The following is a 27,810-nucleotide window of genomic DNA, read 5'->3' on the forward strand; positions in this document are numbered from 1 at the left end:
GCTTGACACAAATCGTAAGAGTAAGTAGAAATGTTGAATATTGACTATAAATAATGAAATACACACAAAGTTAAAAAGGGAAAGATTTATGAATAAGCAAGATGAATCAATGTATAAGGTTCCAAAGGATAATCTCTTAATATGGGAATGTATCAATAGTATTGTGTCTTCTTCCCCTCTTACAGAAATATAGCCATCCCTCTTATAGTGGAGGGATCTTACTTTAGATATAATTAAAAATACATAGTGGGGAACTCATGATAAATCAGTTTTTCCCTAATTACCGCCGAGATTCTCTCCCTTAGTGCGGCTGTAACGACTCCTGTCTATGAGCCTGATCTTGATCGGATTTGATATTGATCGGTCTCCAAAGTCAGAGCTCGATATTGACTCGAGCTAGATATTGATTCGGGGCCCGGTCTTGATCCGGGCTCCGTATTGGTCGGTCTCTGGCTCTTAAGCTTGATAGCATCGCTTCTCTTCATAGCTCGATTCGGACTCGAGCTCGATAATGACGTTGAGCTCGATATTTAATCTCCCCAAAACTCGAAACTCGTTCGTGCCTTCTTCAAATCTCACCTCGATATTATGAAGACGCTCTTCGGTCCGTCTTCACCAATCGTACGAAGGTCGAAAACTATTTTGAGCGTATACACCTTTCAAGTCTCATAAGTGAATTCACATGAATAAACATAATTGTAGACTTGTAGTAAGACCGCCGCTAATAGTGACCAACAATTCTCAACGTTAAAGCGATCAAATTTTGCCCAAACGTTACAATTTACAGCCTTGACTTTTAGCGCCCAAACAGGAAGAAGTGAATCACATGTCTTAAACCACGAGAAATCAGAGTTCAAATTCGAACAAAGACCAAAATGCTAAAAAATTTCATCCCAGGTAACTAAGTCTTAGTAGGAACAATTACTCGGTATCTATAGAGAGAAATAGTCGGTGTATGCAAGTTAGACCTGAACACATACTTCATAAAAAATCATACTTGCGACTTTTGCCTGTTGAACAGGGTATAAGGGCCTCACACCCCGTGCATATGTGACCAAGATATTGAAAAAAAAATTATCATATTGTTCCTTTTAGTATTGTCTAAAAATACTTGTAGTGTAGTAAAAAGAGAAGTAGAATCTACACGGTATGCCTGTTGAAAATACCAGTTAAAGACCAATTCAACTCATTGGTCTCTAGCCCATCTGAAAGGTTACCTCGATACTAAGGAGCATACAAAGATAGGCTTTTTGCATGTGGGTCGTACAATCTATGATGTAATAACATATCCAAACTTAGGCAATACTTTCCTGTTTCTACACCTAAGCCACCGTTCCAGTTTTTTCAAATGAGATGCACACAAGGCAAAGACAATATTTGTACTCCTTAATCAACTGATCTTGAACCAAACCACCTCGAATTTAAACTACAACACCAGGGGTGACCATGAATACCTTTACAACCTATGCTTGTCGAACCTATGTTTGTGAACTAGACAGGATGTCCGATAATTAGTCGAGGTGCTCAAAACTTGCCCCAACACCAGTAATATTTTTAAACAGTGGTTAAAATTTAGTAAGATTCAAGGCTAATTTGTGATGTAACAGTAAGGTAAATGTTAAGCCCATTACAGTATTCAAGATGTTAAACCACCCTCTTTTGTTTAGAAGGAAACTGAAACGGATTTGACAGCCATGAACTTTTCCTAGTTGATTTTCTCCCATATCGTGATGGAACACATTATACAAATGGAAGATCCAGTATCTTACCTATTTTTTTGGCTATAGCCTGTTTGGCCAAGCTGTAAAAATCAGCTTATTTTGAGAAATGCTTTTCTCGAAAGTACTTTTAGTGAAAAACAATTTGTGTTTGGCTAATTAATTTGAAAAGTACTTCTGAGCATCAATTAGCGTTTGGTCAAGCTTTTAAAAACTGCTTCTAAATGTATTTTTCTCAAAAGTGCTTTATAAAAAAGTGCTTTTGAAGAGAAAATACTTTTATTTTTCTCCAAAACTGCTTCTGCTTCTCTTCAAAAGCACTTTTATTCCTTCCAAAAACTAGGCCAAACACCTCAATTTTTGGATAAAACACTTCCAGCCCCAAAAAAGCTTGGCCAAACAGGCTATAAAAACTCATAAGATTGATTCCCTATGAGTCCATGACACCAAAACCAAATTTCAACATCCATTTCAAACTAAATGGCCAACATTTGCTACTGCAGAGGGACCAAAACACCCTAGCAAAACAATGACAGAAAATGTCTCGCGCTCCAGGTCATCATCAAACAAGCTTGTGATCAAACACAAACAGAAACACAATAGATTGCATTTGATAAAATTTGTCACAGATTTAAATACTCAGTACAGCTAAGCTAAGAAAAGTATACTTTGATCTAGTGTAACCCATGTAAAAGTGAGACATCCAAATCAGTTCACTTCATGCTAACAAAGTAGGCTAACAGGTTAAGCAAAATTCAGGGGTAATACACTAATGTAGTTGACCAAGTATAATAAAGACCTTGCAAGCAGCTCTGTCACCCACAGTTCATTTTACCTCTTCATACTCGGTCACTTCTTTCTGAGCTAACTCTTACTGGTTTTTAATTGCACATTACTTATTTGTCCAACATCTACCTCTGTAGTTGGAGGTGGTTCAGAACATGCCCTCAAGACAGCTTCATTCTGCAGAATAAAAATATTAGAACCTCTGTATATCTGACATTTTTTTAAAAAAAATGTCGATATAATTCCTAATAAAATCTAATTCGAAACACAGATCATTGAGAAGAAATGAAGTTTTATGAGTTCTTCCAGGTCCACATACAAAAAAAAAAAATCATATTCTCCTTAAATTAGATCAACATGAGCAGCAACTGATACAGGTAAACAAATCCCAATATCACAAGTCATAGGACTTGGAATTCCATTACTATTACATATTTTGGGTGAGAGAAAAGGAAAGGTGAATTCCCGAAAAGCTAATCTACTATCAGTGCCTTATTCCAGGTAACCATTATCAGACTGGACTTGTAAAAAAAATTATTTGTGCTGGTTTCCCATTTCCTTGTTCTCCTTCTGAAAAAGGTAGGTTTGTTTGGTTTCTCTTGGATTACGTACAGTTAAGATCAAGACCACAAGACATGCCAATTATTCAACACTAAATCTTCTGTTTCTCAGATAATTGCTAAATGGGCTTGTCCGATCGTTGCTATGATGCTCGGACTCGGGGGTGGATACCCGATATGGGCGGGGATCTAGAGGTCGGGTTCTTCATCACATAAAGTTTACGATTCAGGGATATGGATTCGAGTGCAGATACGGGCAGTGGTGTATGGCCAATACACATATATTATGACATATATAAGTATATATTTTGACAAACTAAATTGAACTATAATAAATAAAATTTAATTTTTTATAAACACCTAATATTTTATTCAGAAGATATCTGGTGTGGATCACGCACCCATACACAAATTGTGTCAAATCAACATGGGTGCGGCTAGAAATTTTTGAAGAGTCCGAGCAATATAGGTCGCTATCATTACCTGAGCCAAAAATAAATAGATTTTCTTTGTTTTGTCTAAATAGCTCATTTAAGCAATTTTTGCTTTTCTATTTGTAATTTCTTCTTTTGAGAATCTTACAATACAAACATCTATCCATTTCAGTAGGATTCTGTTAATTGAAATGACCTAAAAGTTATACTCCCACCGTTCCAATTTATGTGAACCTGTTTGACAAGGCACGAAGTTTAAGAAAAATGAAGACTTTTTGAATTTGTGGTCCTAAACAAGTCAAAAAGGGGTCCAGAGTATTTGTGTGGTTATAAAAGCTTCTCATTAAGGATAGAATTGGAAGTTTAAGCTAAATTGTTTTCAAATTTAGAAAGGGGTCATTCTTTTTGGAACGGACCAAAAAGGAAATAGGTTCACATAAACTGAAACGGAGGGAATATATATATATGTGTGTGTGTGTGTGTGTGTGAGAGAGAGAGAGAGCGCGAGCGCACGTGTGTTTTCTTTGAACTGATCATACATTATAGTTTCTACAAACAAATAAGGAGAACAACAACAGCAACAACCCCAGTATATTCCCACAAGTGAGGTCTGGGGAGGATAGTGCGTACGCAGACCTTACCCCTACCTAGTGAAGATAGAGAGGTTGTTTCCAATAGACCTTCAGCTTAGAAAGAGTGAGAAGAGGAAGAACACGAGAGGAAAATAATAATAATAATAATAATAATAATAATAATAATAATAATAATAAAAAATAAATAAATAAATAAATAAAGGCCGAATAAGGGGGAGGGGAGGGGGACAACATTAAAAAAAGAAAATACGCAAAAAATTTAGAAAGTTCTAGATATTATATACATAATAAAGACTTTTTTGATAAGTAATGAGAAAATAATATAGTTGGTAACCTTGCACTGAGCCAGTGTTACAAAAGATAATTACAGAATGTGCAATTCCCCTATCAGATCAATCATTGCATCTATATCATGTACAATTGTAAGATTGCACCTAGTTGCGGTCAGCTATATGAATCCTTACTATCCATGTCGCTCCAATTAAACCCGTCTAAATCCAATACAAAAAGTCCGTATACTTTATTCCTCAAGGTAACTATTGAATGAGAATAATGGCCAGTTTATTAACAATTTCAACCTCATTTACATCAATATTTGATCGCTTTTTTATAACTGAGAAATCCCGAGGTCAAGTGGCACACAGTTCGAAACTCGGTGGATAATAGGCCAATGAATATTTGCATCTTAAGCTCATTAGTTCCTCAATGCCCTGAAGTCAACCTAATTAATTGATCATAAATAAAGAAACCAACTCAAGGCTAATCAAGTGTCATTTCAGTTCAATCCAACTCAAGAAACCATCAAAAGGATCAAATAAGCATGCAAATGAGTCTTATCAAACAACACTCCCGAGAGCCACATAGCAACATACAAGAAAAGGACAGCCAAAGATCAATACGGCTGATTTCATTAAAGTGACTAATGGTCTCATGATGTTGTTAAAGATGATATTTCAAAGGAAATTCATGGAACAAAATCTTTGGAATAAGATGATACAATCGAAAAAAATAACTGGAACTCTTTTGTTTTTTGGTAACAATGTAAAAGTGACAACAACAAACGATTACACTTATAAAACACCTAAATCTGACCACAGACTTTAGGCCTCCAACACAAAAAAAACAGCTAATTACAAAGAACTTGTTGAACTAAACTCCTACATTTTTGTGATTTCTTTGACTTCTGAAGTAACTCTAACCTCTCTATAACTTCCCTCTTAATTTGTGTAACTACCTCTTCTCTATTTACAGTTCTTAAATTTTTTTATATTTCTAACTCTCCGGGTGTGGTATATCATTGCTACATTGGCTGCAACTACCACATCCTTCTTGAATTGTTTCCAATGCTTACGTTTGATCATTTCCAGCATTTGTTTGATGCCTGCAACCGGCACTGGTTGTCCTAACCACAAATTAATTTCTTGTCTTACTGCATTTATCCAGCCGCATTCTACAAACAAGTGGTCCTTTGTTTCCAGTTTGTCCTCATTACACAAACTACAATTTATATTATCAACCTGTAATTGCATCCCGATCAATCTGTCTTTAGTTAGCAATCTCCCTAGTGTTGCAAGCTAACCAATAAACCTGTGTTTAGGTTGTGCTACAGCTGTCCAAATTAAGACTGCAATTTCTAAGTTCTGTAGTTGGCCAACTATAACAAGATAACTGCTTGTGATTGAATATCTCCCTCCTAAGGTTAGAACATATCTGCCGTGGGAGTACCATTCCTTCATCAATTCTTTGAGTGAGTTTGAGGAGTATATGCCCATATGTCATGATCTGCTTTCACGTAGACTCCATAAACCCACTTTACCCATAGGGATTCCTTATTCAATACCAGTTGCCATAGTAGTTTACCTACTGAGACTATATTCCATTCTTTGCACCCTTTGATATTTAAACCCCCTAATTTCTTTGGACAACACACCTTTTCCCATGCAACCAATGCCACTTTCTTCTGCCCTTTATTTTTACCCCACAGATACTCCCTGCATAGCCTATCTACTCTTTTTACCACACTTTGAGGTAAAATAAAGACAGTCCCAGAAGCTATGTATAAAGAAGAGCACAACATTTACTATTTGAAGTCTTCCTGCATAAGACAATTGCTTAGAATAGGTAGCATTAATTTTGTGAGTGATCTTCCCGATCAACATTTGACAATCCATCTTATTCCATTTCCTTGGAGATAAAGGCAATCCTAAGTATCTGCTAGGAAAAGTTTCAAGAGTAAATCCTGTTCTTTCCAGCAATTGGTCCTTAATACCTTCTTCAACCCCAGCTACGAAGAAGCTAGATTTCTCCATATTGGCTATCAAACCAAATACTTTACTGAAGTAATCAAGAGCTTCCATTGCTCTATTAACTGAGCTAACATTACCTTTGCAGAATATCATCAAATCATCTGCAAATATGAGGTGTGTCAGCTTGATCTCTTTGCACATTTGATGAAACCTGAAGTATGGTAATCTACTGATTGTCTTTAAGGTTCTGAAAAGGTACTCCATTACTAGAACAAATAGTAGTGGGGAAATGGGATCTCCCTGCATCAATCCTCTCTTTCTAGCAAAGTAATCATGACCTTCACCATTAACTTTGACTGTGAATGAATTTCTCTGGAAATCCATATCCTCTTAAAGCTTCCTCCAAAAACTCCCAGCTTATCATGTCATATGCCTTCTGATGCCTATTTTCATTAAGCATCTGGGAGTTGTCTTTCTATTGTAGTGCCTTAGTAAGTCATGGCAGATCAAAACATTGTGCATCATTGACCTTCCTTGTACAAATAGTTTTGATTTTCCAGTTTTTTAGAAAAAAAAATTAGCTGTTAGTGAGTCAAAGACGACTTTCTAAAATTGCTAGGACTAGAAAAAGTGACTTTCTTTCTTCTTCTTTTTTTCTTTTTTGTGGCAATGGAGCTAGGGCCAGCTTGCACACACTCATCCACCAAGCAGCCTGCTACAACCCACAGGCACGGTTGTCATGTAATGCTTCCAACTAAGTCTGAACTCATTGCACTATAGAAATTATGGATTCAGAATTCAGTATTTGTTATAATTTTGGTAATTTTTCACATATATTTATGCTCCGTATCCTAAACGCTGGGTTTAGTTCAACCGCCTCATATATTTTTTTTAAAATAACCTCATTATTTACATCAACCTAAGAAACTAAATTAAAGATCTCCCACATAATGTCATCAACTGAATAAAAAAATAGCATAAGCGGTGTGAATCAGCATAAAACCCTAAACTTTTACAAGGAAAGATTCCGAGTTTAAAGAAGAATAAAAGGAAAAGAAGAGTAGGAAGTTGACCTGCCAAACACGGCGAAGACGTTTCTTGGCATTAGCTTTGCGAGTAGTAGTGAGCTTTATTCTCTTCCAAACAAGCCCGCCGGAATCATGCTTCTTCACTATTTCCATTACCCTTGTTCCCCAAAACGCACCCCATGTCGCCATTTTCACTATCTCCCTCTTTCTTTCTGTCCGTTTCTTTATTTATACCAGGGGTGAAGGACAGACTGGGCCTAATACAACATAAGCGTAGCCCATTTTTTCAATCAGCCCAAATAACTTGTAAAAATAGCACGAGCTAGACAGTTTTCGGACTGGTCATTTAAAAATAGTCAGCGTTTGCAAAATTAATGAAAAATAATCACTATTTTGCTGCAACACGGAAAGTTTTAGCATAATATACTGGAGATCGGTGCACCTGTGTATGAACTTCCAACATATTATGCTAGACTGGTATATTATATTGGAACTCTAGTATATTATGCTGGAAGTCCAGTATACTTATGCTGGAGTTCCAGTATACTTATGCTGGAGTATTTTTCGGGTTTTGAACAGTATTTTCGTTCAAATTTATCTTTACATGAAAAGTGGCTAAATTTCGATCTTTTGAAACTGTGGTTATTTTTGAATGACCACTTGTAAATCTGGCTATTTTTGAATTTCTCCCAAATAAATTTCAATTCTGTCAATACCTTAGGCTAGCAGCTGAATGAATGGGGTCCAATAATTGCAGACATATAATACTTTTTGGGGTGGTCTTTAAATTTTGACCCCCACTTATGCCATGGGAAGAAGTTTGAGCTTAAACTTTAAAAGTATTGCCCATAGGGTAAGGGAAGGGCAACACTTATTAAGCTTAAAGTTTTGGAGCATGCAGGAATAAAAATTCAAGATTATTTTGAGAGTTATTTGTGTACTTCATCCATAGATCACGTTTAAGGTAACAAAATAATAATCTTGAAATTACTTTTACATTTTTGAGCTGTTTGCAAGGTACAATTTAAGTGACATGGATAGGAAAATAATGTTTACTGGAAAGTGAAATCTTTATTGTGATTAAGAAAATAGATGATTGGTCTTTTTTATTCTTGCTAGTTCTTATTTTCTTCATGCTTGTGATTTGTGAAGGAAAAGGCCTATCTTTCCTTATTAGGATTACCAACATAAGGTCTTCCCCTGCTTACATGTACATAAATCCATAAGGATATTTAGAGCTCACAAGAATACTAAAATACAATATCGGGACATTAAAGTAATGTTGCCATGCATCAATCTAGTGTGGAGCTAACTATATATTACTGGATGTCGAGTAATGGTGCTCCCTCGTAGCATTTGGAGCAACTTCCGAATTGAACACGCGCGAGGTAAAGGAAGTGATCAGTATGAAACTCAATAAGCCTCATTGACCTTCTCTAAGAGCCTTTAATATGTCTTTAGGTGTATATCATTACTCCAAATATTGAAGTAGCCATAGACTTCCTTCAAAATATTTTCCATCCTTTCTTCACTTTTCATTCCACCACCTAATCTTCCCTTTTGTTCACAACTCCTTATTTTTCCTTCCCTTTTCTTCTTTCTTGCTCAAATTGTTTTTTTTTCAAAAATCAAGGAAAGCTCATGTTTATCGTTAAAAATGGATAACAATTGAATTTATACGTGATTTTAAGGATATGTGGATTAATTCAATACAAGTGATCAATGACGTTAATTTAAGCAAATAAAAGACGTAATAAATGGTTAAACCAATAATAAGAGTGAGTTCGAGCTCGATTAATGGCTTAACGAGGAACCTGCCTTCGGTTCCGAGCTTGCACTTATCAAGAACTTATGAACAAAAACAAGAACTTGGAATAACTTTTAGAAACAAGAAAATAAGTTTATATTTGCCTTGGTATGCGTGTTACAATGAGTCTATTGAATAAAAAATTTCCTTTTATATAGCAGGAGAGTTTTACCCTAAATATAATTCTAAGAAAGGTAAAAATCTTCTTTCTCGTTAATCACTGATCTGCTGCCTATACGGGCCGAGATCCACACCATGATATCCGATTGGGCGCGGATATCACGGCCCTTCGTTAGTCGTATGCAGCCGTTTGGTTATGCTTTCCGAGGTCTTGGAGCTCGAACCAGATACGGGGGGCGTTGTCTCGATGGCCCCAGTGGTAAGCGCTTCCTTCGAGCCTCAGTACGAGAGGTTCTTAGCTTCGATTTTGATTCCATGTAGTTACGTCCTTGCTTTATTTGCCTCACCGAAAAATTGGGGTGCTCACTATCCACGGTTTTACCCGTATACAGATAGTTCTCTCGTTTCTCAGAGAGTAGGTTTGCCGAAGCGATGAGAGGTGATAGATGAACCCCGGTTCCTTCCTTCGTACGTTACAACCGTAACGACGAAGAAGTTGAAACGTTCCATCAGTCATGTCGTTCTGACTTCGGACACGTGTCAACCATCAACTGGTTGCCTCCGAATACGAAGCGTCGCGTACTTCCCCTATAAAAGCTTCTTCCCTCTGCTCATTTTCCACTTTCCGATCAAGCTTCCACCTTCGAATTTTCTAGCTATCACCAACTTCTTTCAAATCTTCATATCTTCATCTTTGATCTTCAAATCCTCATAATTGTTCTTAGGTTCTTACCTAGATTTTCTTCAAATCTTCATACTCTGCTCTTCAGCCTTCAAACTCGTTCCTTCAAACCTTCATATTTTTTCTTTAAATTTTTAAACTTTACCAGATAGCAATGGCTAAAACTTCCAAATTAGTTCCTCAACAGGCTGCCTCTTCATCTTCCCACCCGTCCACAAATGCCGAGGTGGCTGCTTTCGAGGCGGTTGTTCTCGAAGTGGCCGCTCCCGAGGTGGCTACCCCCGAGCCTCCCATGAAAAGCTTTATACCCGGGGGTTGCTCAATAAAGGACGACTTCAAAGTTGAGAAGCCCTAATCCAAACAGGACCGGGGCGAAGGAGCATGTAGATACATATGGTCCATCACTGAAGATGTCCTTCCCATAGTCCGAGAGGACTACAAATGGGAAGGCAAAGACGTAGTAGTCCCCGTGCCCGAGGATGATATTACTACCCACGTGGAGGGGTACTTGAGTGGCTACACTTACTCTTTCACTATAAGCCCGGTAGACCTGGTGATTTTGGCCTTCTGTATGAGGTACGAGCTATGCCTCAGGCAAATCCACCTGTCTCTTTGGAGGATCGTGATCCTCCTCCATTATTTTGTGAGCCACATCGAATCCTCTCAGTTCACCCTTGACCATTTACTCCGCCTATATAGTCCCCGAATTTTTTGAGGAGGGCTGATCAAACTCACTCACCGGGCCAGCAAAGCCCCCTTTTTTCAAGTATCGACGATGATCGGGACTGAGGCTAGCAGGGACATTTTGTTCGGGTAAAAACTGAGGATCTGATCCCTCCCAAATTCCTGCCATTTTCCGAGAAGTGGAATGTATCTCGTAAGTGCAACCTTTCTCTAAGCGTCAATTTTTCTTTATTTCCTTTCTCATCATTAGTATTTATGGTTGTACAGTTGTTGCACGAGTTCCTAATGTGATTCCCTGGCTCAAGGAGTGGATCGAAGGCATATTTAAGTAGATGTCATACTTCGAGCGCTCATGGCGCAAGCTTTAGAAGGACCGATGGGAGGCACGTTCTCATGGTAAAGTTCCCCTCCGAATAACTATTACTATGCTCTTAAATTACATAGCGTTGATCTCTCTTCTTTACTTCACAGGTTTGCCTAAGACCACCAAACTTAGGCCGTTGGAAGGGGATGGGGATGTATCCTTGTTCATTGATCCCTCTGTTACGGGGAAGCCCGGGGCTATTGCGGGGTAAAAGAAGAAGAGGAAAAGAAAGTCTTCGGGCTCCTCGGATTCCGAAGTGAAACCAAAGAAGAGGGCGGCTCGTAATCCCAAGAAGATCACCAACTCCCGGGTGCCAGATTCTGACTCGCTTCTCCAGCTCAAGTATGAGTCTGAAGAAGACGACATATTTGTTGCCCACGGATCTACCCTTCTCGAGGAGCAGGCAGCAATCGAGTAGAAGAACCATGAGGCAGAGCTCCTTCTAGTTTGAGAGGCCGGAATTGAGATGGGGGCTGCGACCTCTTAAGAAACTGTTCCTGCTTTGAAGGAGGCTATCGGTGTGATCGACATCGTTGAGACACCCTCCTACACCGATTCCATGCTAGAAGAGGCCCAAGCGGGCAAAGAAAAATCAAGCAAAGGGGCACACGGTGCAGAGGACCCCCTCCACTCCTTCTTCGATGACATGGATCTGTCAACTCTAGAAGATTTCTCCGGGCTGGGCCATCTGGAGATATCGAAGAAGGAAGTTCCCTCGGGAGATGGCGGACCTAGCACGAGCCCACGATTGGTGAAACAATTCCCTGCGCCGAGTGTGGACCCGAGCGTAAGAGGACGGTTATTCTCACGGTCCCGGTGGATGCCCGGGTCTTATCCGCTACGGTAGGCATAGCCAGTTACCTCTGATGTCTGGTAACCGAGGAGGACCAGACAAAGATGAATGAAGTGGGCACGTCGAGCCTCTTCAATGAGGCACATCACACATTGAATCGGTTAAGGTTCTAATACCTTCAATCTCCCCTTATGAATTACTTAAAAATATTCCTTTGATGTTTCTTACTTATTTCCATTTCTTTACATGCTTCAGTGCTTCACCATGAGAGTTTCCTCCGGTACCGCTTGGAGATAAGCCAACTCGAGTTCAAGCTCAAGGAGCAGGCTCGGAAAAGGATATGTACAAGCTGCTTAGTGAGCAACAAGATGGGGCCGTCAAGGACCTTTAGGCCGAGTTGGACAGGGCTCAGAAGGAAGCTTTGACCCTGAAGAGGGAACATGCCGACCTGGTCTAAAAGGTAAATGTATTTGAAGTTAAAAACGAGGAATTAGTCTTGGTGGCTAACAACAAAACCTTGCAGGTCCAATAGAAGCTCGACCAGATCCGTATTGAGATGAACGAGGTTCAAGCCATGGACGAGGGGCGGAAAAGCAAAGTGGACCTACTGCTTTGGAGAAGGAAACCACCGAGGCGAAGCTGGCATCGTTAGAGGTCCAACTTCGGTGACGAAGGAGAAAGCTGAAAATCGGTCCCAGCTGAATGACAATCTCCGAGCACAGCTGAGCTCGGCTGTCGCAGCGTAGGACGTCCTCGGTAGAGAGTACGAGGTAACGAAGTCCAAATTAGATGCAACCTCCACCGACGCCGAAGAAATAGTGGCCCAATACAAGGCCAATGTGGAGGAGTTAAGGCCCGCTTGAAGGCTAAGGCCAAATATCTGAAGCGGTTGTCCCTAAGAGAAACCCTCGAAGAAATTCATGCCCGAGGTTTTGACATGTTCGCTGAAATTGAGAAAGCCAAAAAATCTGAGGTAGGCAAAGAAGCTGTATGATCCTGAAGGTGTCGAAGCCTCTAAGAGTTCTGAGGGCTCGGACGGTTCTGACGGCTTTGGCGACGAGTCGGGCCCTGGTGAAGATTAGGCGTATATGCTTTAGTGCTTTTTTAGTTTTTGACTTATGCACACTTTTGTTTATTTTGGGTCCATTTTTGTAAGGACTTTGTAAATACATTCCGGAATATATATATAAAATTTTCCTTTTTGGCAATTTCGAGTCTCTACTTTTTTAACATCTTTTCATAATTTATATCCTTGCAATATTTTAATGCCTTAGCATAGTATCTGATGTAGTTATAAGGCGTTCGTTTTTCAGAAGTTCGAACGGGGCCTAAATTCGATGTAACTTTATTTGCTCGAGGCTTTGAAAACTCGGTGTGACCGAAATTTTTTGCCGATGGTAACCTTTTAGCAGGCTTTAAATTCTTATAAAGGCCTTATGTTCTGATTACGAGTTTCGGACATCTCCGAGCCATTTTTTAGGGTGTCCATAGCCTTTTGTGTTTAGGCACTACCTAATAGGTTTTGTGGCTCCAGGATTTGGTAGCCCGAGTTGCTCGAACCTTTTTCAGACGATAGTCCCCGAGTAGGGGTAGCCCTTGGTTTCGATAGTCCCCGAATGGGGGTATCCCTTGGGCTCGATAGTCCTCGAATAGGGGTAGCCCATGGGCTCTTAGGATCCATAATTTAAGAGGCAAAAATACGTAATAGCAAGGTGGATTGTATCTTTCATTTCTGTGTGTAAAATACATGATCGAAAGCGTGTAAAAGCTTGTATCATGGCTAAGGTGGACTATGCGGGCATGGTTTACTCGACCGTTTGGCCCTTACAATAAATCCTTATCACCTATCCTTAGCTATTCAAGTACAAAGTTTCCTTCTTTCCTTGCTAAGAACCTTTACCCGAGGGTAATGTTCCCCAATATTCAAGGTCGATCTTGAGAGGGCTCGGATATTGTTAATGCGAAATGAACGCCCATTGACTCCGGTTGAGGCCGGCCTTCGATTCTAAGTTAGCACTATTTATTGTTGCCTCGTTAAAACCTTGCCGAAAAATCCATTGTGGGATAAAATCGGTTCAAGGAAAAAATAGTGCAACACGTGTTTTCATACCTAATAGTCACATTCTCCCTTGGTCGTTGCCTACAAGTGTTAATCCGATTTATAATATAATTAAAAAGTAAATGAGGTCGTACCTTAGCAGTAGTACAACTTTAAGTTCATCATGTTCCAGTTGTTTGGTAGGGGTACACCATTTCTAGCTTTGAGTTTGTACGAGCCTTTGCCGGTAATTCCGATGACTCGATATGGTCCTTCCCAATTCAGTCCCAGCTTCCCCTCGTTCGGGTTCAAGGTGTACAATGTTACTTTCCTTAACACCTAGTAACCGATCTTGAAGTGTCAGAGGTTGTCTCTTCGATTGTAATACCTTTCTATCTGTTATTTTTGGGCGGCCAACCGGACTAGGGCGACCTTACGCCTTTCATCCAATAGTTCCAGGCTCGTGCTCATGGTCTCACCGTTCGATTTTTCAGTCGCATATCGGAACCAGAGGCTCGGTTCTCCTATTTTGACCGGTATTAATGCTTCGGCACCGTAGACCAATGAAAACGGGGTGGCCCGGATACTAGATTTCAAGGTCGTGCGATACTCCCATAGGACTTCGGGCAAGATTTCTTTCCATTTACCTTTAGCATCGGTCAACCTCGTTTTTAGGTTTTGAAGTATGGTCTTGTTTGTTGATTGCGCATGTCCATTCCCACTAGGGTGGTAGGGTGTTGATATGATCTTTTTAATCTTGTGATCTTCGAAAAATTTGTTTACCTTACTGCCGATGAATTGCTTCCCATTATCACATACTATCTCGGCCGGTATCCCAAATCGGCATACTATGTGATCCCAAATGAAGTCATTGACTTCCTTTTCCCGGATTTTCTCGAACGCTTGAGCTTCGACCTATTTAGAAAAATAATCGGTCATAAATAGTATGAATTGAGCCTTACGAGGTGCCCATGACAAGGGACCAACGATGTCCATTCCCCACTTCATGAATGGCCATGAGGACACGCCCGAATGCAGTAGCTCTTCGAGTTGATGGATCATCTATGCATGTCTCTGACAGCCGTCGCACCTTCATAAGAAATCCTTTGCATCTTTTTTCATGTCGATCCAGTAATAGCGGCCCTGATTAATTCCTGAACCAAAGATTCTGCCCCCGAATGGTTTCCGCAAGTGCCTTTGTGAACTTCTCTCAAGACATATTCGGTATCTCCCGGCCCAAGCATATGGTGAGCGGGCCGTCGAATGTTCTTCTGAACAGAGTCTCTTTGGACATGCTAAACCTGGCCACCTTCATGCGCAGAGCTCTCGATTCTTTAGGATCCGAGGGCAACTTCCTAATCTTCAAATAATCTATGTATTTGTTCGTCCAATCCCAAGTTAAACTTGTCGAGTTTACTTCGGCATGGCCTTCTTCTACCACCGACTTCATGAGTTGAACGACTGTTCCCAAACTGAATTCATCGTCATCAACCGATGACCCACGTTAGCGAGAGCATCGGCCTTGCTATTTTGATCTCGGGGCACATGTTGCAGGCTCCATTCCTAATTGATGCAGGGTTACTTACAACTTGTCTAAATACCTTCGCATTCGTTCCTTTTTTACTTCAAACATCCCATTGTCTTGATTTACTACAAGGAGGGAATCGCACTTAGCTTTGACCACCTCGACCCCAAAGCTTTTAGCCAATTCGAGATCTGCAATCATGGCCTCATACTTGGCCTCGTTGTTTGTCAATTTCACGGTTCTAATAGATTGCCTAACTATATTACCAGTAGGTGGTTTCAGCACGATGCGGAGCCCGGACACCTTTGCGTTCGAAGCACCATCCGTAAAGAGGGTCCAAACTCCCGAAGTTAACAATAATTACCTTTCGACTTCGGGTATAAAGGCCGGCGTAAAGTCGGCCACGAAGTCTGACAAAATTTGTGATTTTTGATGGCAGTTCGAGGTCGATACTCGATATCGTACCCGCTAATTTTGACTGCCCATTTGGCCAACCGGCCAGAGAGCTCGAGTTTGTGCATGATGTTCCTCAGTGGGTAATAGGTTACGACACATATGGGGTGGCATTGAAAGTATGGTTTTAACCTTTTGGAGGTGCTTAGCAAAGTGAGAGCCAATTTTTCCAGGTGAGGATACCTTGTTTTGGCCTCGCCTAGAGTTCTACTAACATAGTAAATAGGAAATTGCGTACCTTCCTCCTCCCAGACTAAGACTCCACTTACCGCCACCTTGGATACCGCCAAGTAAAGGTACAGTTGTTCATCCGCCTTTGGAGTATGGAGCAGGGGTGGACTCGAAAGATACCATTTGAGTTCTTCCAAAGCTTGTTGGCACTCTGGGGTTCAAGAGAAGTTATTCTTCTTCTTCAATAGTGAGAAGAACCGATGGCTTTTATCTCAGGACCTCGAAATGAACCGGTCAAGGGCGGCTCTACAACTGGTTAGCCTATGAACGGTCTTCAAACTATCCATCACGGTGTTGTCTTTTATAGCTTTAATTTTCTCGGGATTGATCTCGATCCCTCGGTTGGACACCATGAACCCGAGGAATTTTTTGGATCCGACCCCGAATGCGTATTTTTCGGGTTCAGCTTCATATTGTATCTCTTTAATATGTCGAAGGTTTCCTAAAAATATTTCAAATGGTCCTCTACTCGTAGGGACTTGACTAACATGTCGTCAATATAAACCTCTATTGATTTCCCTATTTGTTCTTCGAACGTCCGGTTTACTAGGCGTTGATAAGTGGCACTGGCATTTTTTAACCCGAATGGCATTACATTATAGCAATAGGTGCCGAATTTAGTGATAAAAGAAGTCTTTTCTTGATCGCCCGAGTCCATCTGGATTTGGTTGTACCTGAAATAGGCATCGAGAAAGTTGAGTATCTGGTGCCCAGCCGTCGCATCGATCATGTGATCGATGTTAGGCAAAGGAAAAGAGTCCTTAGATCATGCCTTGTTCAAGTTTTTGTAATCTACGCAAATTCTTAATTTATTTCCTTTTTTAGGCACTACCACTATGTTAGCTAACCAGTTCGGGTATTTAACTTCCCGAATGGAACCTACTTTAAGGAGTTTAGATACCTCGTCTTTGATGAATGCATGCTTGACTTCGGATTGAGGCCTCCTCTTCTGTTTAACGGGGTGGAACTTCAGATCCAAAACTCAACTTATGAGTGGTTATCTCCGGTGGGATCCCTGCCATATCAAGATTGGACTAGGCGAAACAAGATACGTTAGTTTTAAGGAAACTAATGAGTTCGTTCTTGAGATTGGGGGTTAACCCCGTGCCTAGGTATACCTTTCGATCTAGTATGTGTTCGGTTAAAATATGACTTGCTCCATCTCCTCGATCGTCGATTGGTGGCGTCGGTATCATCAAGCGCTATGAATGATCTCAGAACTCCGTAATCATCTTCCTCACCGACTCCTCGTTCTTCCAATCCGACTAGGATTGGCATCGCTAATTGCTATTTAACTTCAGCCTTTCCGGCCAGCTCTGTGATTTTTAATGTTGAAACGGCGAGTAGAGGGAATACTTCATTGACTGCGAACATCTTCTTTGCAGTCGGCTGCTCTCCGTGCACTATTTTGATCCCTCCCAGTGTAGGGAACTTCAACGCTTGGTGCAAGGTCGAATGTACCGCACTCATGTTGTGAACCCATGGTCTTCTGAATAGAGCGATATATCTCATATCCCCCCCAATCACATAGAACTTTGTTTCCTGGATGGTCCCGGTGGTGTTCACTAGTAGGGTTATCTCCCCTTTAGTGGTTTCACATGCCATATTAAATCCGTTCAACACCCGAACTGCTGACACTATTTTATCTTGTAAACCCAACTCCTCCACGACCCTCGATCTAATGATGTTGGCCGAGCTAGCTGGATCAATCAACACACGCTTAACTCGAGATTTATTTATAAGTACATATATTACCAGTGCGTCATTATGTGGTTGTACGATGCCTTCAGCATCCTCATCATTAAAAGAAATGGTTCCCTCTGGGATATAATCTCGGGTTCGTTTTTCTCTTGTGATGGACACTTTAGTGCTCTTTATCATTGGTACTTGGGGGACATCGACCCATCCAATGATAATGTTGATGACGTGATGAGGTTCTTCTTGTTCGCTCTATTTGTTGGAGTCCCTATTCCTGAAGTGATTTTTGGTTCAATCGCTCAAAAATTCCCGGAGATGCCCATTATTGAATAACCGGGCCACTTCTTCTCTTAACTGTCGATAGTCCTCGGTCCTATGGCCATGAGTGCCATGATACTTACACATCAAGTTAGGGTCTTTCTGGGTAGGGTCAGACTGTAATGGTCAAGGCCACTTGGTATCCTTGATGCGCCCGATGGCGGACACGATGCTGGCAGCATCGACGTTGAAGTTATATTCCGATAACCTTGGTAACCTCCCTGGCCCCGAGTGGCTTATCAAAACCATTTTTTTCATCAGTCCTTGGCTAGTGTAGCCTCGATCGCTCCTCTTCTCGTTCCTCGTAGGGTGACGCCCAAATCCGTGCCCAGATCCGTTACCCCTTCGATCTTCGCTATACGATTGGTACCGATCTCTGATCAATCTCGGCTCATGATCGACGACATTCCTAGACCTATCATTGGCTCTGATGGGATAAACGGACCCATAAGGGACCCCGAGTTAATCGTCCTCGACTCTGATTTTTGACTGGTACCTGTTGTGGACGTCGACCCAAGTTACCACCGGGTACTCTATCAAATTTTGTTTTAACTATTGTGAAGCCAAGGATCTTCGGGGCTTAAGTCCTTGAGTGAATGGATGAATGGCCCAATCATCCGTAACATGAGGCAAGTCCATCTGTTCCATTTGAAACCTTGATACGAGCTCCCTAAGCATTTCGTTGTCCCATTGCTTCACCTTGAAAAAGGTCCGATTTCCTGGTTTCGACCTTGATGGCCCCAACATGTGCTTTCACAAAGGCATCTGCAAGCATAACAAATGAATCAATAGAATTTGGCGGTAAGTTGTGGTACCATAGCATTGCTCCCTTTGACAAAGTTTCTCCGAACATCTTTTGCAAAACTGACTCGTTTTTGTTGTCTTCCAAGTCGTTCCCCTTGATTGCACATGTGTAGAAGGTCACATGATCATTTGGATCTGTGGTTCCGTTATATTTTGGAATATCGGGCATACGAAACTTCTTCGGGATCGGCTTCGGTGTCGCGCTCGGAGAAAAAGGCTTTTGGACAAATTTCTTGGATTAATTTAATACAAGTGATCAATAATGTTAGATAAGTGAATAAATAACCAAACCAGTTGTGAAGTTGATTCCGAGCTCGGACCTAAGCTTGACAGTTGTTTTGCCCTCGATTCGGAGCCAAAATATATGTGAAGAACTATGGGAAAAATAAAAAGTTTTAAATAACTTAGAAGCAGAGAAAACAAGTTTATATTGCCTTGGTATGTGTGTTACAATGAGTTTATTGAATAATAAACTTCCACTTTATATAGTAGGGGAAATTTTATCCTAAATATAATTCTAAGAAAGGTAAAAATCTCTTTTTTGTTAATCACTGATCTGCTGCTGATACGGGCCGAGATCCACACTGTTATATCCGGTTGGGAACAGATATCATGGCCCTTTGCTAGTCGTGTGCAACCGTTTGATTATGCTTTCCGAGGTCTTGGAACTCGATTCGGATTCAGGGGCTTTGTCTCGATGGCCTAGGTGGTAAGCGCTTTGTTCGAGCCTCAGTACGAGAGGTTCTTAGCTTCGTGTCACGATCCAAAATCCAACTAGCCGTGATGGCACCTAACCTCACAGCTAGGTAAGCCAAATTACAACAATCTGATTCAATTAATATTTAACTGACTCTAATACACTCCCCCAAGGACTGGTACTACAAATCATGAGCTTCTAAGATTAGAATTTACAAATGTGGTGTGAAATAAAAATATGTCATCTGTTCGAAATATACATGAACAGATTTAAAAATTCTAAAGCTACCTAGAACAAGAGGCAGTTGTGACTAGATCGCAAGTACATCTTCAATGCTAGCTCCCACCATGTACAACAACATCAACATCAAAAATCTGCATGCAAGGTGCAGAAGTGTAGTATGAGTACAACTGACCCCATGTACTTAATAAGTAATAAACCTAACCTTAGGTTGAAAGTAGTGACGAGCTTATACCAAGGTCAGAGTCCATACCAATAACCAATAACATCTTATAACAATACAATTTAACGCAGCACAAGTAATAACTCAATAATAAAATGCTCAGCTCGTATACAATTCCGGAAAATAAATATTTTCTTCTCATGTACAACAGTAAAACTCAAATCTTTTGCCAAAAAAGCACCGAAAATATGAGTAAGTCTGAAATTTGTGATTTTTCTCAAAAACTTTAACGACAGATAAGAAATTTCATTATCAGATGGCATGAGAAAATATACTTCTCTATGTCTACATATCAAGTATGCATGTCTAATGCAATGCAACACAATGATGAACTCATGTACTTACACTCTCAGAGTACTCAATCTCACTATCTCGCATTTCAACTCATCACGTTCAATATTCAGCACACTCAGTCACTCGGTACTGTACAGGGCAGATCCAGCCCAAATATAAATGACAACTCGCACATAGTCACTCAGTACTGTATATGACCAATCCAGCTCAGGAAAGATCTATCCCAAATATATATACTCTATGAGGATGTGCATTGACTACAGGCAGTTGAACAAGGTCACAATCAAGAACAAGTATCCTTTGCCACGTATTGATGATCTATTTGACCAGCTTCAGGGGGCGAGGGTGTTCTCCAAGATTGATTTGAGGTCAAGGTATCACCAGCTCAAGATTCGGGATTCGGATATTCTTAAGACAACTTTTAGGACCCGATATGACCATTATGAGTTCCTAGTGATGACTTTTGGGCTGACTAATGCCCCAACAGTGTTCATGCATTTGAGGAACAGTGCGTTTCAGCCTTATTTGGACGCGTTCGTTATTGTATTCATTGAAGATATCCAGGTGTACTCTCGTAGCCAGAAGGAGCATGCCCAGCATTTTAGGATTGTGTTACAGAGATTGAGGGAGGAGAAGCTTTATACAAAGTTCTCCAAGTGTTAGTTTTGGCTCGGTTCAGTGGCGTTCTTGGGACACGTGGTTTCCAGCGAGGGTATTCAGGTGGATCCGAAGAAGATAGAGACGGTGTAGAGTTGGCCTAGACCATCCTCAGCCACGGAGATTAGGAGCTTTATTGGTTTGGTGGGCTATTACCGTCGTTTTGTGGAGGGTTTTTCATCAATTGCATCACCCTTGACCAAATTGGCCCAAAAGGGTGCTCCATTCATATGGTCGGATGAGTGCGGGGAGAGATTTCAGAAGCTCAAGACTGCTTTAACCACGGCCCTAGTTATAGTTCTGCCATCAACTTCTGGTTCATACATAGTGTATTTGTGATGCCTCGCAGATAGGTATTGGATGTGTTCTAATGCAAGAGGGTAGAGTGATTGCTTATGCTTCGCGCCAGTTGAAGACCCATGAGAAGAACTATCTTGTTCATGATCTTAAGTTAGCAGCTATTGTTCATGCCTTAAAGATTTGGCGGAACTATATGTATGGGGTTCATTGTGAGATCTACACCGATCACCGGAGTTTGCAGCATCTGTTCAAGCAGAAGGATCTTAACTTGCGTCAACGGAGGTGGTTAGAGCTTCTCAAGGACTATGATATCACCATTTTGTACCATCCCGGGAAGGCCAATGTGGTGGTCGATGCCTTGAGTCGTCAGGCGAAGAGTTTGGGGAGTTTAGCGTATCTTTCAGTAGAAGAGAGGCCCTTGGCATTGGATGTTCAGGCCTTATCTAGCCAACTTATCAGATTGGATATTTCGGAGCCGAGTCGGGTATTGGCTTGTGTGGTCTCTAGCTTTTCTCTTTATGATCGTATTAGGGAGCGTCAGTATGATGACCCCATCTGCTCGTCCTCAAGGACAGAGTTCGGTAAGGTGATGCTAGAGATGTGACTATTGGTGATGATGGCGTGTTGAGGATGCAGGGCCGGATATATGTGCCCAATGTGGATGGGCTTCAGGAGTTGATTCTTGAGGAGGCCCACAGCTCGTGGTATTCCATTCATCTGGGTGTCGCGAAGATGTACCGGGATTTGAGACAACACTATTAGTGGAGGACGATGAAGAAGGATATAGTTGGATTTGTGGCTCGGTGTCTCAACTGTCAGTAGGTTAAGTATGAGCATCAGAGACCGGGTGGCTTGCTTCAGAGATTAGAGATCCTAGAGTGGAAGTGGGAGCGGATCACCATAGATTTCGTAGTTGGGCTCCCGTGGACTTTTAGGAAGTTCGATGCTATTTGGGTGATTGTGGATCGGCTGACCAAGCTAGCTGAGATTTACATCCGAGAGATTGTTCGCCTTCATGGTGTCCCAGTTTCCATCATTTCAGATAGAGGCACACAATTTACATCGCAGTTTTGGAGAGCCGTACAGCGAGAGTTGGGTACTCAGGTTAAGTTGAGCACAACCTTTTACCCTCAGACGGAGAGACAGTTTGAGCGCACTATCCAGATATTGGAGGACATGTTACGCGCTTGTGTCATTGATTTTGGGGGTTTATGGGACCAGTTTCTGCCGCTCGCGGAGTTTTCATATAACAACAGTTACCAGTCGAGCATTCAGATAGATCCATATGAGGCTTTATATAGGAGGCAGTGCAGATCTCCGGTGGGATGGTTTGAGTCGGGTGAGGCTTGGCTCTTGGGTACAGACTTGGTCCAGGATGCATTAGACAAGGTGAAATTGATTCAGTAGCGGCTTCGCACGGCGTAGTCTAGGCAGAAGAGCCATGCTGACAGGAAGGTCTGTGATATGTCTTTCATGATCGGGGAGAAGGTTTTGCTGAAGGTATCACCCATGAAGGGTGTTATGAGATTTGGGAAGAGGGGCAAGTTGAGCCCTCGGTTCATTGGGCCTTTTGAGGTACTTCAGAGGATCGGGGAGGTGTCTTACAAGCTTGCCTTGCCACCTAGCTTGTTGAGTGTGCATCCAGTATTTCATGTTTCTATCCTCTGGAAGTATATCGGTGATCCGTCCCATGTTGTGGATTTCAGCAAGGTTCAGTTGGATGGTGAATATGACTTTTGATGTGGAGTCGATGGCCATTTTGGAGCGGCACGTTCGGAAGTTGAGGTCAAAGGATATAGCTTCCGTGAAGGTGCAGTGAAGAGGTCAGCCTGTGGAGGAGGTCACTTGAGCGAGCGGGAGATACAGAGCAGATATCCACACCTATTTGAGACTCTAGGTATGTTTCTAGACCCGTTCGAGGACGAACGTTTGTTTAAAAGGGGGAGGATGTAACGACCCGGCCGGTCATTTCGAGAGTTATAGCCTCGTTTCCCCCATTTCTGCTTCTTTTATGCTTTGCACCTGTATTATGTCTTACCAGGTTGGTTGGTTCGGGTCCGGAGTAGTTTTGGAGTGAATTGAGATACTTAGTCTCTTAATTGGAAGCTTAAGTTAGAAAAGTCGACCAGATGTCGACTTGTAGGGAAATGACCTCGGATTTGAATTTTTATGGTTTCGTTAGCTCCGTTAGGTCATTTTGGTCTTAGGAGCGCATCCGGAATGTGATTTAGAGGTCCGTAGTAGAATTAGGCTTGAATTGGCGAAATTAGAATTTTGGAGATTTTGGCCCGCAATGGAAATTTTGATGTCGGGGTCGGATTGGATTTTTGGAAGTTTTAATAGGTTTGTGGTGTCATTTTTGACTTGTGTGTAAAATTTGAGGACAATCGGGCATGGTTTGGTAGGTTTCGGCGTTGTTGTGGAATTCGGAAGTTTAGAAGTTCTTTAGGCTTGAATCCGGGTGTAATTTGGTGTTTTGATGTTGTTTTGAGAGATTTGAAGGTTTGACTAAGTTCGTATCGGATTATAGGACTTATTTGTATAATTGGTTGAGGTCCCGGAGGCCTCGTGGTGATTTTGGGTGGTTAACGGCTTGATAGGAGTTGAGGAATTGCAGCTGAAGCTGCTGCTAGTGGTGTAACCGCACCTTCGGAGTGGGAACCACAGGTGCAAGCCCGTAGAAGTGAAGGAGGAGCCGCAGATGCGGCTAAGGAGGATATGGGCAGAGGACGTAGGTGCGATAGCATTCCCGCACCTGCGATGGTCGCAGAAGAGGATTTAGGGGCGCAAGTGCGATGTAGTTCCCGTACCCGCGAAGAGCGCAGATGCGGTCACTTGATCGCAGGAGAGGAGGCAGTGTTTTAGTGATTTTTTTGCAGAAGCGGGGCTTTGCCCGCAGATGCGGAAATAGAGTTGTAGGTGCGAGAAATCTGGGCAGAACCTATAAATAGAAGACTTCGAGATTTTTCACCATTTTCATCACTTGTTAGCTCGGATTTTGGGGATTTTGAGAGAGATTTCAGAGTAATCACTTAGGTAAGTTCCTTGTGCCTATTTATCTTCCATAATGGTGTTTCCCCACTAATGTTTACACCTAGTTGGTGAGTGTTTGAGGTGAGATTTGGGAGATTAGGGCTTGAGGAATAGGAGAGTGAATTTTGGGGTTTTGGAAGGGCAATTGAGGTAAGATTTTGATAAATTTGGTATGATTAGACTCGTGAGTGAATGGGCTTTCGGATTTTTTGACTTTCGTCGTGTTTCGAGATGTGGGCTCGGGGGCCGGGTTGAGCCGATTTCGGATTTTGAACTATATTTTAGTAATTTTCTTGTGGAATTGATCCTTTTAGCCAATATTGATTATCTCGTACTGTTTGTGGCTAGATTCGGGGCATTTGGAGGCCAATTCGAGAGGCAAAGGCATTTCGAAGTAGGATTTCTGCGTGGTTGAGGTAAGTAACAGTCTTAAAACTGGTTTTGAGGGTATGAAACCCCGAGAATTGGTATGATGTGAATATTTGGAGGTCACGCACATGCTAGGTGACGAGCGTGTGAGCGTGCACCGTGAGGGATTGTGACTTGGTCCGTCCCGTGAGACTGTAAAGTCGAATAGCCATTGTTATTACTTGTTTTTCCTTGTCTTTGAGCAATTGACTGCCTTTCATGTTAGAAACCATGCTTAGGCCATATGATATCACCGTTGGGACTCGCAGAGGTCGTTTACTTGTTGAATTAACTGCTAATTGTTGTCTTGTACTCAGTCACAATTTTACTTATGTGTTATATCTCTGTTCTCTCTCATTTCTTGTTGATACTTGTTGTATTCTCTGTTTGGGCTAATTATTATGATATTCTGTGAGCCCGAGGGGCTGGAGAGGTTAGTGACTGAGATAGGGCCTAAGTGTCGAGCTGTGAGCTATGTGATGGTATATGGACATCACATCAAGCCTTCGGGCTATATATATATATATATATATATATATATATATATATATATATATATATATATTATTGGATCGGGTTGCACGCCGCAACAATATTGGATCGGGTTGCACGCCGCAATAATATTGGATCGGGTTGCACGCCGCAACAATATTGGATCGGGCTGCACGCCGCAACAATATAGCGCTTGGGCTGAAGGAGCCCTTCCGGAGTCTGCACACCCCCAGTGGATCGGGTTGTACGCCGCGACAATATAGCGCTTGGACTGAAGGAGCCCCTCTGGAGTCTGTACACCCCCAGTGAGTGCAGGTACCTATTGAGAGTGTGTATTGAGGGTTAAGAGTCGAGAGTATGAGCTGTTGAGATGAGTTGAGTGACTGCTGCCTTGAGAGGCTGTACTTGCTTTTATTTATTGTTGCACTTAGTTGTTATCTGTTATGGTTGTGAAATTTCTGGATGATTCATATATGTTTTACTTGAGCTCGAACTGATTTGACTTATACCACCGTATTTGAAAGCATGTTTACTCTTTATTAAAAGCTTTTGAAATGATCTGTATTTTTTTTATAGCCCGTCCCTTCTGAGTTCCTTATTTAATTTTGTTACTTGCTGAGTTGGTTGTACTCATGCAACACCCTGCACTTTATGTGCAGATCCAGGTGTGTACGGTTCTGGCGGTCGCTGAGTTCGTACGCGAGCTGATTATCGGAGACTTATGAGGTTGTTGTCTGCGTCCGCCGTCCTTGTTTCTCCTTTCTTATTATATTTTCTCTCTTGTATTGGCCTTCGGCACAAACTGTAGTAGACTCTGTTTCTAGATTGGTTGTTAGATGCTCATGACTTAGTGACACCCCGATGTCGGGCTATCATTCCGCACTTGTGTGTTGGGTTTTTACCCCATTATTATGTAAACCTTCATTTAGTTTAATTGCTTTAGCTCACTTCTGTTATATATTGAAAGCATATTGAGAATGTCGGCTTGCCTAGTTCTGCGATAGGTACCATAATGACTGGTTAGATATTTGGGTCGTGACAAGTTGGTAAAAGGCCATGGAATCAGAAATGGAATCCATGAAGGAAAATAACGTATGGACATTAGTTGAACCTTCAAAGGATATAAAACATATAGATTGTAAATGGGCTTTTAAGAAAAAGATTGGAGCAGACGGAAAGGTGGAGACCTACAAAGCCCGTCTTGTTGCCAAGGGATATCGTCAAAAAGAAGGAGTCGACTATGACAAGACTTTCTCTCCCGTGGCAATGCTCAAATCAATTCGGATTTTTCTTGTTGTAGCAATATACTATGATTATGAAATATGGCAAATGGATATGAAAACAACTTTCCTTAATGGTGATCTAGAAGGAGATGTGTACATGACACAACCTGAAGGTTTCACATCTCCGTCTGATCATAATAAAATTTGCAAGCTACAAAGATCCATTTACGGACTAAAGCAAGCTTCTCGAAGTTGGAATATTTGCTTTAACAAGACAATTGAAAAGTTCAATTTTGTTAGATGCGAAAAAGAGCCTTGTGTGTACAAAAAGGTTAGTGGGAGTACAATTATATTCTTATTATTGTATGTTGATGATATATTGCTCATAAGAAATGATATACAGGCATTGCAAAGTACCAAGATTTGGCTATCTGAATAGTTCTCCATGAAAAACTTGGGAGAACCAACTTATATATTGAGAATAAAGATATATAGAGATAGATCAAGGAAGCTGCTTGGACTTTCCCAATCTTTGTACATTGATACCATTTTAAAGAGGTATAACATGGATAATTCCAAAAGAGGCTATCTACCGATAGGCACTGGAATTAATTTCGGTAGGAAGGATTGTCCTAAAACACCTGAAGAGAGAGCAATTGGCTCTTGGTGCAAAAGAGTTTGACAAGCACAAGTGAAAATTGAGAATGAAGTACAAGAGCGATTGGCTCTAGTGCAAGTAGGAAATTGTTAGGGATATAGTAGATATTCCCTAGATCCAATCTCATATTTGATTATTTGAACATATTTTTCTGAGACGTTATTTGATATAAAAAATATATGGCATCTGATATTCTTTTATCATAGTTATTAATTGCTTTATTAACTTGATAAGGTCCTTGATTAAATTTTGAGACTTGTCATCGTGATGGAAATCATGATAATGAGAGTAAAGTTTCTTATAATTTAATCTAAATTTGTTCTTGATCGTAGGATTATTAATTTGGACATTAGTAATCCGGTTAGATCAATATTTATATGATTGTCTTTATTGGATAAAGATTAGTTGATCTCATTAACTAAATCAGATAGATAGATGATGCATATAGAGATATGATCGTTGAACTGACTCATTGGATAATTCCTAATGGTTAGAATTATCATAAACTGTTAATAGGTTATTCTCTTGAAGAATGTGATGTAAGAGTTTCCTTTGACCTGAGATCGTCATAGTAATTGACAAGTTATTTATTGTGCTTTGATACTAGACACCTATGGCCCTAGGGCGATAGTTGAAAGGATATTGGGTATGATTAAATGCTTGTAGAATTAATTATTGATCAAGATGGAATCTGTCAACTCTT

At 41.1% G+C, this 27,810-nt stretch overlaps 1 long non-coding RNA gene and 1 pseudogene across 1 annotated transcript; one reads left to right on the plus strand and one right to left on the minus strand.

The window, feature by feature from the left end:
• Positions 1–27,810, plus strand: part of LOC142164020 (uncharacterized) — a 148,381-nt pseudogene that overhangs the window by 41,504 nt on the left and 79,067 nt on the right.
• LOC107763022 (uncharacterized) lies at positions 2,297–7,573 on the minus strand. Its single transcript, XR_001642942.2, has 2 exons — positions 7,411–7,573; positions 2,297–2,681 (listed from the first exon to the last, which is right to left on the minus strand). It is a non-coding gene; the product is annotated as an uncharacterized LOC107763022 (long non-coding RNA).

The sequence above is a fragment of the Nicotiana tabacum genome, chromosome 9 (assembly GCF_000715075.1).
Source record: "Nicotiana tabacum cultivar K326 chromosome 9, ASM71507v2, whole genome shotgun sequence".
Taxonomy (NCBI): Eukaryota; Viridiplantae; Streptophyta; class Magnoliopsida; order Solanales; family Solanaceae; genus Nicotiana; species Nicotiana tabacum.